Consider the following 10,192-nt stretch of genomic DNA (forward strand, 5'->3'; position numbering starts at 1 on the left):
AAGGGAGTACAGAGAATCTAGACCCAAGTGATCTTACTGGAGGACCAGGCAAACCCCTCAGCAATTAGCCTGCAAATATGAAGATCTGGTCTCCCTAAGCCCTTCAAAGAAGCTCTAAGCACTCTGTAAAACATACCCATCCCCACATGCATAAAACCTATATAAATGACAGCAGGAGAGAAATATGGGCTTTGGTATACTAAAATCCTAACCAAAACAAAGATATGCTATACAAATTAAATCTTTCATCCAGGGGTTATTAATAGTTAAGTCTTTCCATATATCTAAAATATGGGATGACTAAGAGTCATTCTACTACAGTCAGTTAAGTCTCAAGCTAAAACCCCCTTTCTCTGAGGATTTATGCTTTTAACAAGAGACTTGGGAAATCCCAAGACACAGTCATGTTACAGCCCCCCAGTAACACTATATTCTAGGCATCAATTTTTTTCAATTCAATTCAATCAACATCAAATTTTTCAATTCAATTATTTTATTGTAATTTCCAGCCATCTACCCCTTTTCAAATTATCAGAGTATTCCCAGAATATGTACAAATGAAGCCAAAGCAGAAACAAAAAATTGGCAGATAACCATCATTTAGCATAATATATTGGGTTGGCTAAAAAGTTCATTGAAGTTTTTCCACATAATGCTATGGAAAAGCCCAAATGAACTTTTTGGCCAACCCAATATGTTAACTCCTATAGCCTGAGAATTAAAATATCCCAGACCTAAAAGCCCAATTTGATATATCAATCCCACCATGAAGAACTTTATTTCTAACCTAATCTCTAAACACCTAAAATTCCACAAAATTGAATTCACTTATTAAAAACTGCTTTCCACCAAATTAAGTAACCATGTAAATAAATATCCATGCTAAAGAATACAGCCAAAAGCAAGCTTTATTTGCATTCCATTTAACAATGCATGTTCTGGTATTTTACTATATACTGCTGCTACTGCTAAGTCACTTCAGTTGTGTCCGACTCTGTGTGACCCCATCCCTGGGATTCTCCAGGCAAGAACACTGGAGTGGGTTGCCATTTCCTTCTCCAATGCATAAAAGTGAAAAGGGAAAGTGAAGTCGCTCAGTCATGTCTGACTCTTTGCGACCCCATGGACTGCAGCCTACCAGGCTCCTCTGTCCATGGGATTTTCCAGGCAAGAGTACTGGAGTGGGATGCCATTGCTGTATTTTACTATATAACTTCCCCCAATTTTTTCTTCAAAGCTCACGTTTTAAATTTTTCAGTTCAAAAAACACTCCATTTCCTGGGAAAATAATACCCATTTAAAAATTTTAACCCAACTATTCTCCCATGGATTTTTATCAACCTTTGATCCATCTAGGGAAGAAGAGCTACTATTTACTGAAGGCCTATGGGCCAAGCATTATAATTGGTTATAAATTATCACTAATTCTTTCAACAACAATGAAAGTAGGTAATATTATTCACATTTATAGATGAGAAGGTAAATGGTATACAAGGAAAAGTTCAGAATGAGAATTCTCCACAGTTCACAAATAAATCCAACAAGGATCTCAAATTTTCCTCTTCCATCTAGAGAAGAGAAATTGCAACACTCTCTTTTCTTCTATCATTTCACTAATCAAAGCTTTGAGCAAGCAATTCATATTCTCCTTTTCCTACTATAATTTCTACCATTATAACTATGCCAGTTACCAGTTTATTGCCTTTCATCAACAAATTCACCCTTTGCTGCCCAATATGTGAAAATAGATCAGGGTCTTTTAAATACTTTTTGTTTTCCAGGTGACATGATGCTCAGTCTTGTCAGTAGAGGGCACTGGAGAGACAGCGCAGGAGGAAACAGTTCCTCTCTAGTTCTGGTTATCTCTGGCCTCTCCATCAGATTTCTAGAGCAGATGTTGGAAAACTGCAGTCTAAGGGCCAAATCCAGCCTGCTGCCTGTTTTTAAATGGCTTGTGGGCACCACTCAAGTGGACCAGCAATTTGAGCTTCAAAGAACAAGACAGAATGTTCCCACGTCTATTTCATCCTCCACTGCCAGCAGAGCCTATGCCTCCCTGGCCTGGGGCCATGCCTCACCACTGCCCTGGACCTGTACTTGTCACTACTTACAGGCTCCTCAGTACTCCAGCCAGCTGCCCAAATTGACATGACGCAGCTCTCTGAGAGGTGAGAAAGGCATCCTGGGATCCGGGTGTAACTAAGGCAGAGAGAGAAACTGCACCCCACACCACTACCTTCCTGCCAGGTCCCTCTCACTTGGGCTGGCTGCTGTTTGTCCCAAGAATGCCTCAGTTGATGGCAAACAGGGCAGGCAACATGATCTGAACCCTCATTCCAAGTTTGTCCTTCCTTGTTATTCTCCTATAACTGCTTAAAAATTCTTTATGTTAATTTTTCCCTGTTTAAATTACTGTGTGATTTCTGTCTCCTGACTGGACCAGACTAAAACAGTAGCATCAGAGGAGTTTTGCAACAGTGGGCTATTCATTAAATTCAACCTAAAAAACAAATTTCATCTTAAAATGAAGCCCATTACTTAAAATCATTTTATATTTTTAACAAAGACCCTGGAGTTTTTAATCTGTCATTAAACCTAATTTTTAACAAGTTAGGAGTACCTTTTAATGAGAAATATATAGAATGTAACATTTAACAAGTTGATTTTTTTTTAATACTCATGTTTCACCACACACTAGTAAATTTAAAATGGATCAAAGCATTAAACATTGAAAATAAAAGCAGGGAAATGTTTATATGAAAGAATTTCTAAGCATAAAAGTAATGAGAGGGACTTCCCTGGTGGTCCAGTAGCTAAGACTCTGTACTTCCAATACAAGGGGCCCAAGTTCAATCCCTGAACAGGGAACTAGATCCCACACGCCACAACTAAGACCCGTCACAGCCAAATAAATAAAAATAGACATTTTTTAAAATACCAAAAGATTTCACGTTGAAAAGAAAAAGTAATGAGAGAATCACAGAGAAAATTCCTTACAAATGATTATATAAAAATCTTAAAATTTGGTACACCAAAAAATTAAGAGTAAAAAAGCAAACTGAGGTTTTCCTGGCAACAGTCAGAGAAGGTACTGTCCTGGTTTTCTAGCCAGGAATGGGGAAACCTGAGAGCCAGAGAGTAAGCAGATGATGAAGGAAATGAGGGAGCTGGAGACAAGGAACCTTAAAGTTTGAGTATGGTGTGTTGATCTTACCTCCCAGCTGTACATTTGTGAAACTGACTGAAATTAGCAGAGTTAAGATTTTAAGTAAACACTGCATTACACTGAATTTTGCTGTGCTTCTTAGATCTACAAATTTATACTTTTCACCAAATTTGGGAGGTTTTCTACCATTATTTCTTCAAATACACTTTTTTTTTTCCTCCTGCTTCAGTCTCTCCCTCCTCTTCCTCCGAAACTTCTATATCATGATTCTGTATCATTACATTATATTACATACTCTCCCCAGGTTTCAGGCTGGTTGTTGAGGTGGATACACAAGAGGAGAAGACCAAAATAGCACTGTAAGGCTTTGAAAACTAAATTAAAATTGGAACCAGAGCCCACAGAAAACAAGCCAAGACACATGATCAAAACATAACCACATTAACTGCCTGCTGTAAAAATAAATAAATCGACATTTTCCAGAAGATTTAAACAGAACTCAGAGTCTCATAATATTCAATATGTCCAAGAGAGAATCTGAAATTACTCAACAGAAGTGGAAAACCTAAACAACTCCCTAAAGAAAAAGCAAACAACAGATGCCAACTGCAAGATGACCTAAGTGTCAGAATTATCAATGACTGAAAAGCAGCTGTTACAACCGTAATCCAAGAAGTCAGAGTTGTTGAAATGAATGGGAAGACAGAAGTTTTCAGAAAAGAAATAGGAGTTTCTTTTTTTAAGGAACAATTTTAGAATAGAAAAATTCAGTAAGGGAAATTTTAAAATTCACTATAGAGATTCATAGCATTATGGAGGTGACAGAAAAGTAAGTGAAATTGAAGATAAAAATTATAGGTATACTTTGCTTTGTTTTATTACACTTCACAGATACTGTATCTGTTATAAATTGAAGGTTTGTGGAAAACCTATGTCAAGCAAGTCATTTTGGTAATTCTTACAATGTTTCAAAGTTTTTCATAATTATTATATAAGCTATAGTGATCTGTGATCTCTGATGTTACTACAAAAGTATTTTTTAATTAAGACATGCACGTTTTTTAGAAATAATGTTATTGTACACTTAATAGACCACCGTATGGTGTAAACATAAATTTTATATGCACTCAGTTCAGTTTCGGAGAAGGCAATGGCACTCCACTCCAGTACTCTTGCCTGGAAAATCCCATGGACAGAGGAGCCTGGGAGACTGCAGTCCATGGGGTTGCTAAGAGTCGGACACGACTGAGCGACTTCACTTTCACTTTTCACTTTCATGCATTGGAGACGGAAATGGCAACCCACTCCAGTGTTCTTGCCTGGAGAATCCCAGGGATGAGAGAGCCTGGTGGGCTGCCTTCTATGTTGGACACGACTGAAGTGACTTAGCAGCAGCAGCAGCAGTTCAGTTCAATTCAGTTGCTCAGTTGTGTCTGACTCTTTGCAACCCCATGGATTGCAGCATGCCAGACTTCCCTGTCCATCGCCAATCCCAGAGTTTACTCAAACTTACGTCCATTAAGTCCGTGATGCCATCCAGCCATCTCATCCTCTGTCATCCCCTTCTCCTCCTGCCCTCAATCTTTCCCAGCATCAGGGTCTTCTCAAATGAGTCAGTTCTTTGCATCAGGTGGCCAAAGTAGTATATGCACTAGGAAATAGAAAATTTCTTTTGATTCAGTTTATTACAATATTTGCTTTATTGTGATGGCCTGGAACTGAACTCTCAATATCTCTGAGGTATGCCTGTATTATATACAAGCTAGAGAAGGAAAAAAGAGTGAAAAGAATTGAAATAGTCTTAGAGATCTGTAGAACAATATCAAAGGAACCAATATTCATGATACAGAATTTCCAGAGGAAGAGGAGACAGAGACTGAAGCAGAAGGGGGGGAAAAACTGTATTTGAAGAAATAATGGTAGAAAACCTCCCAAATTTGGTGGAAAGTATAAATTTGTAGATCCAAGAAGCACAGCAAAATTCAGATGGATAAACTTAAAGAAAATCATAGGCAGACACATCACAATCAAACTGCTTAAAGCCAAAAGATGAAGAAAAAACTTAAAAGCAGACAAAAAATTACCAAACGAATCATATAGGTGAACAAAAATTCATATGATGGCATTCAGGTCAGAAAATAGTAGAACACTTTAAAATAACTAATTATTGGTTCAGATGGCTTCTAAAATCTTTTCTGTGAATTGCAAATCAAATATGGTGTTTGGATATAACTGGATTAGCAACTGTATACACACAAAAAAGGAGATACTGAATAATCCACTAAAGCTTACTACCTTCTCCACCTGAAGATAAGAGAGAAAAAGGAGAAAGGCCTTGCTATTTATTCTCTAGAGCAACAACTCTCAAAATGTAGTCCAATGCCCCTGGGGGAGCCAAGACTTCCAACGGAATTTCAGAAGGTCAAACTTTTCACAATAAATTCTAAGACATTATTTACCTAGGTTGACATTTATTTGATAGTGAAAAACCAACAGTGGGTAAAACCGCTGCCCTCTTAACATGAACCAAGGCAGTGAGACCAAACTGTACTAAAAAACACTATATTCTTTCCCACTATACTCAGAGAAAGGAAGGAAAAGAAAGCAAGTTTTATTTTAAACTTCTTTGATTAAGTAATAAAAATGATAGGTTTTTAAAAATCTCAACCCTTGAGTGAACATTTTTAATACTGTGTGTGGCAAAATGGGAGGTATACAAAAAGTACTTCGGCTGTGTGCTGAAGTTTACTGGTTGTCTCAAGGAAAAGCTTTTGTGCAACTGTTTGAGTTGCAAGCTGAACTAGCCACTTTTTCATGGAAACTATTTTACTTGAAAGAACAACTGAAATATAAACAATGATTATTCAAAATGGATATCTGGCAAACATATTCTCAAATATGAACAAAGTATCTCTATCATTTCAAATAAAACCACTGACAGTATTTACTGACAATGATAAAATCCATGCACCACATACCAAAAACTTTTTTAGAAGACCCTCATTATTTTTTAAAATGTAAAGAGATCATGGGTTCAAAAAGTTTGAGAATCACTCCTCTTGGGAAGGAACCTGAAGAGCAGAATGAGAGAAATGGAGATTTCAATAGAGATAATACAGGCACTGGGTGAACAAAGCCTCCCGCCTTTGAGGATTTTTTTTTTTTTTTTTTTTTTTACTTACTCAGATCCCAGTGGAGTAGGAAATGGCAACCCACTCCAGTATTCTTGCCTGGAAAATTCCATGAACAGAGGAGCCTGGCAGGCCACAGTTCATGGACACAAAGAGTCAGACATGACTGAGCATTCATACACACAAGCCCAAGGTCTCAAGGCAGTCCCTGAGCAAGGAGAAAATCCCAGAGGAAGGGAAAGGGCAGGCTCTGGAATGTTTCAGGACAAGCAGCTGGAGGAGATATAGGGCCCAATAACCTTCATCTGAAAAGTCACAGTCCAGTGGGAAGACGTCTAAAGTATCAAACATCCCTGCCCCAAGTGGACTCTGAGGACTGAGAGGAGTGTCCTAAAGTCCCTGCTATTCTGTATTTCAAGAAAATTTACAGTTAGATTCACAGATGGCAGTTATCTGTCCTTGATTCATTCTTGGCCTGCTCAGGACCCCTCTGACACCAGAGGGGAAATACAGGAAAGGATGGTTGGTTGCTGGGCTGCTAACAAACTGGTCAAGGACTTGGATGAGTTTCAAAGATATGACTGTGGCACTGTTTACAACATGGGGGACAGAGATAGTTAGGGAGTTTGGGATTGACATGTACACACTGCTATAGTTAAAATAGATAACCAACAAGGTCCTACTGAATAGCACAGGGAAGTCTGCTCAATTTTATGTGGCAGCCCGGATGGTAGGGGAGCCTGGGAGAGAACAGATACATGTTTATGCATGGCTGAGTCCCTCTGCTGTGCACCTGAAACTATCATAACACTGTTAATCAGCTATACTGCAATATAAAATGAAAAGTTAAAAAAAAAAGATACAACTGTGGAATTCACCCAGAAGAAGCAGGCTTTGTTAGACTCTTCTCAGCAAAAAACACACAGAATAAGATGCAGGAGAACTACAGAAACAGCATCACTTGGGCATCATTATCAAGGAACCCAGTTTTATCTCCTGGTTGGAGGAAAAAGGATGAGATGATGACAGAGAAGGGTGAAAATCTCCAAACACCTGTCCAGACTTGTTGCTGTTTAGATGCTAAGTCATGTCTGACTCTTTTGCAACCCTATGGACTATAGCCCGACAGGCTCCTCTGTCCATGGTAGTTTTCAGGCAAGAATACCAGATGGGATTGCCGTTTCTTTCTCCAGGGGATCTTCCCAACCTAGAGGTCAAACCTCATCTGCTGCATTGGCAGGTGGATTCCTTACCACTGAGCCACCTAGGCAGCATGTCCAGATTTGTAGATTTTACTTAAAACTAAAGGGTCAAATCTTAAGCAAGATTTTTTTCAGATAAAAGTCATGTACTTGTATGGAGAGAAGTCATCTTAGAGAAAAACTCTGAATATAATCAGTACAGTCCATAGGATCACACAGAGTCAGACACAACTGAAGCACCTTAGCACATGCATGCATAATCAGTACAAGATCTAACTTTACTCAACACAAGAAAATTGCTACTGGTGAGAAATGCTGTGAAAGTAATTAATGTGTAAAATATTTCAGCACTACTCCTATGCATATAGAAATACATAATGAGGAGAAACCCTAAGAGTGTAAGAACTATAGGAAGGCCTTTGATTATTACTCATCCCTTCAGATACATGTGAGAATTCACACTAGCATAGAACACTATGAATATAAGTAGTGTTTTCAAGTCTTTAGCAATAGATGTGTCCCTGGATGGCACAAGAGAATTCATACTGGAGGCAATCCCTATAAACATAATTGATATGGAAAGGCTTCAGTGTAAATTCTACCTGCACTGCACACATAAGCCTGGTGAGAAACTCTATAAAGGCCAAGATTGTGGAAAAATCTGCAGGAAGCACTTGCATTTAATGTATACATGAGAACTCACACTGAAGAAAACCCTATACTTGCAATCAATATGAAAAATTCTTTGCAGTAGCTTTTCCCTTAGCATGTGCAACAGAATACAAAGCGGAACTCAGAGACTGTGGGGAAGCTTTTAGTGTTACTTCATCCCTTAGTAAACATGACAAGCCACATCAGAGAAAAGCCCTATGAATGTACTCAGTACAGAAAATCCTTCCACTGATCTTCTTTGCTTACTTACTGTGCATAACACTGTACTCAGTGGGGAGAATTCCTATGAATGCAACTAGTGTTGAAAAGCACTTATTGATCTTTCATCCCTTAGACAATCTAAGAGAATTCATACTGGACAGAAATCTCATGAATGTTACTAATAAGTAGGGGGCAATTTCTCTGCCCTTAGGTAATGGATGAGCAATCACACCAGGGAGAAATACCTTGAACATCATCAGTGTGATTGAGCCTTCTATTTTGCACAAGATAAATGACACAACAGGAATACATAAGGAATGTGTATCTCTCATCTTTTAACACTGGAGAAAATATCTTTAATGTAATTAGCAACTTTCTGGGTATGTGACTAGTGCAGTCACACAGGGCTCTAGGCTTGAAGTTTAATACTAGGTTGCTATCTTAAAATTCTTGACTTTATTTTTTAGCTTATTTCTTGTAAGTGAAATTGTCTGGGACAATGAGGCATGTGCTGGAAGCTTGGAAGCTCATGCAGAGTCCTTCCTCCTGCAACCTCCTGCTTCTTGGGGACAAACTCTATATATTAATATATATGAGAGTTCTGAGATAATTTTTACAGCTAAATATTATACCAAAAGTCTCCTTTGACACTCATATACAAAATTATGCCAAAAATGGGTGCAACTTTCTCTACCAGTACTAAAAGAATACTTAAAGAAATAAATACATGTATCTGTGGACCTAGGCTAGCACCCTTGATTATGTACCAATACTACAACTATGAGATGGCTGCAGACTTAACAGATTAAAGCACTAACTTTCCAAAGCACTTAAATTGATTCAGAAACTATATTATTAAAAACATAGCATTCTCCTATGCACATTTTGTACCAGAGAAGCATTTATCTAGCATAAACAGACACAAAACGACAGCAAGTTCTGGTTCAACCCTGAACCTCATCACCACCAGAAGTAGTTTTGTCCTTCAACAACTGCTTTTATAAAACAACAAATGTGATGGACCAACACCTCAAGGGATAACTCCAACTTAAAATCAACCCAGAGTTTTCACATGCTAAAATATCTGGCAAGTTCTTCCACCTACACTGGATTCCTGTTGGTCTGTCAGATTCCACCTTTCATAGATTTCAGGAAAACAGACACACTCTTTCTTTGCCACTCATTTCCAATTTCCCTTATTGGATACTTGGGAAACATTCCCCTTTATAGATTCTGTCCCACTTTCTCATATGCTTCTTCCTTCAACCACCAAAAGAATACATTAAAGTTACATTTAAACTAATTTTAAACTATTTTTAAAATCAATAGGGAAAAAGCTTTTAGGGCATCTATCAAACTTTAGGAGAGAAATTAAGTATGTCTGAACATTAGCAAAAAAAAGTCGGTTTCAGGATTAGTATCCAAAAACCTTAATTACCCAGAAAAGGGGTAAATCTTTGTTATCTCATATATCAGAATCCTAAAATATGACTTTCCAGAAGAAAAGGACCAGACTATGGGTAAAACGCCTAGTCTCCTGAGATTATTTCAGTGCTTCACAAACTTTCAGATACAGCTGCTCCTTTTTCCTAATCTACTAGTGGCTTTTATTCTTCATATGTTCCTCACCTGGGTCTTCTTGCCAGGATTCAGTTGCTTTAAGATCCTCGAGATACAGGAACCAAGTCTCTTTGCGCCTGTAGTTAGTAAAGTTGATGAAGGCACCCTGAGTCCTGAAAAATTAAAACAATATGTTAGATAAATCAATTCTGCCCTACCTGCAGCCTCTGAACTGCCAACAGTTATTTTTGTCTTCAAGC

The sequence above is a fragment of the Cervus elaphus genome, chromosome 3, assembly GCF_910594005.1.
Source record: "Cervus elaphus chromosome 3, mCerEla1.1, whole genome shotgun sequence".
Taxonomy (NCBI): domain Eukaryota; kingdom Metazoa; phylum Chordata; class Mammalia; order Artiodactyla; family Cervidae; genus Cervus; species Cervus elaphus.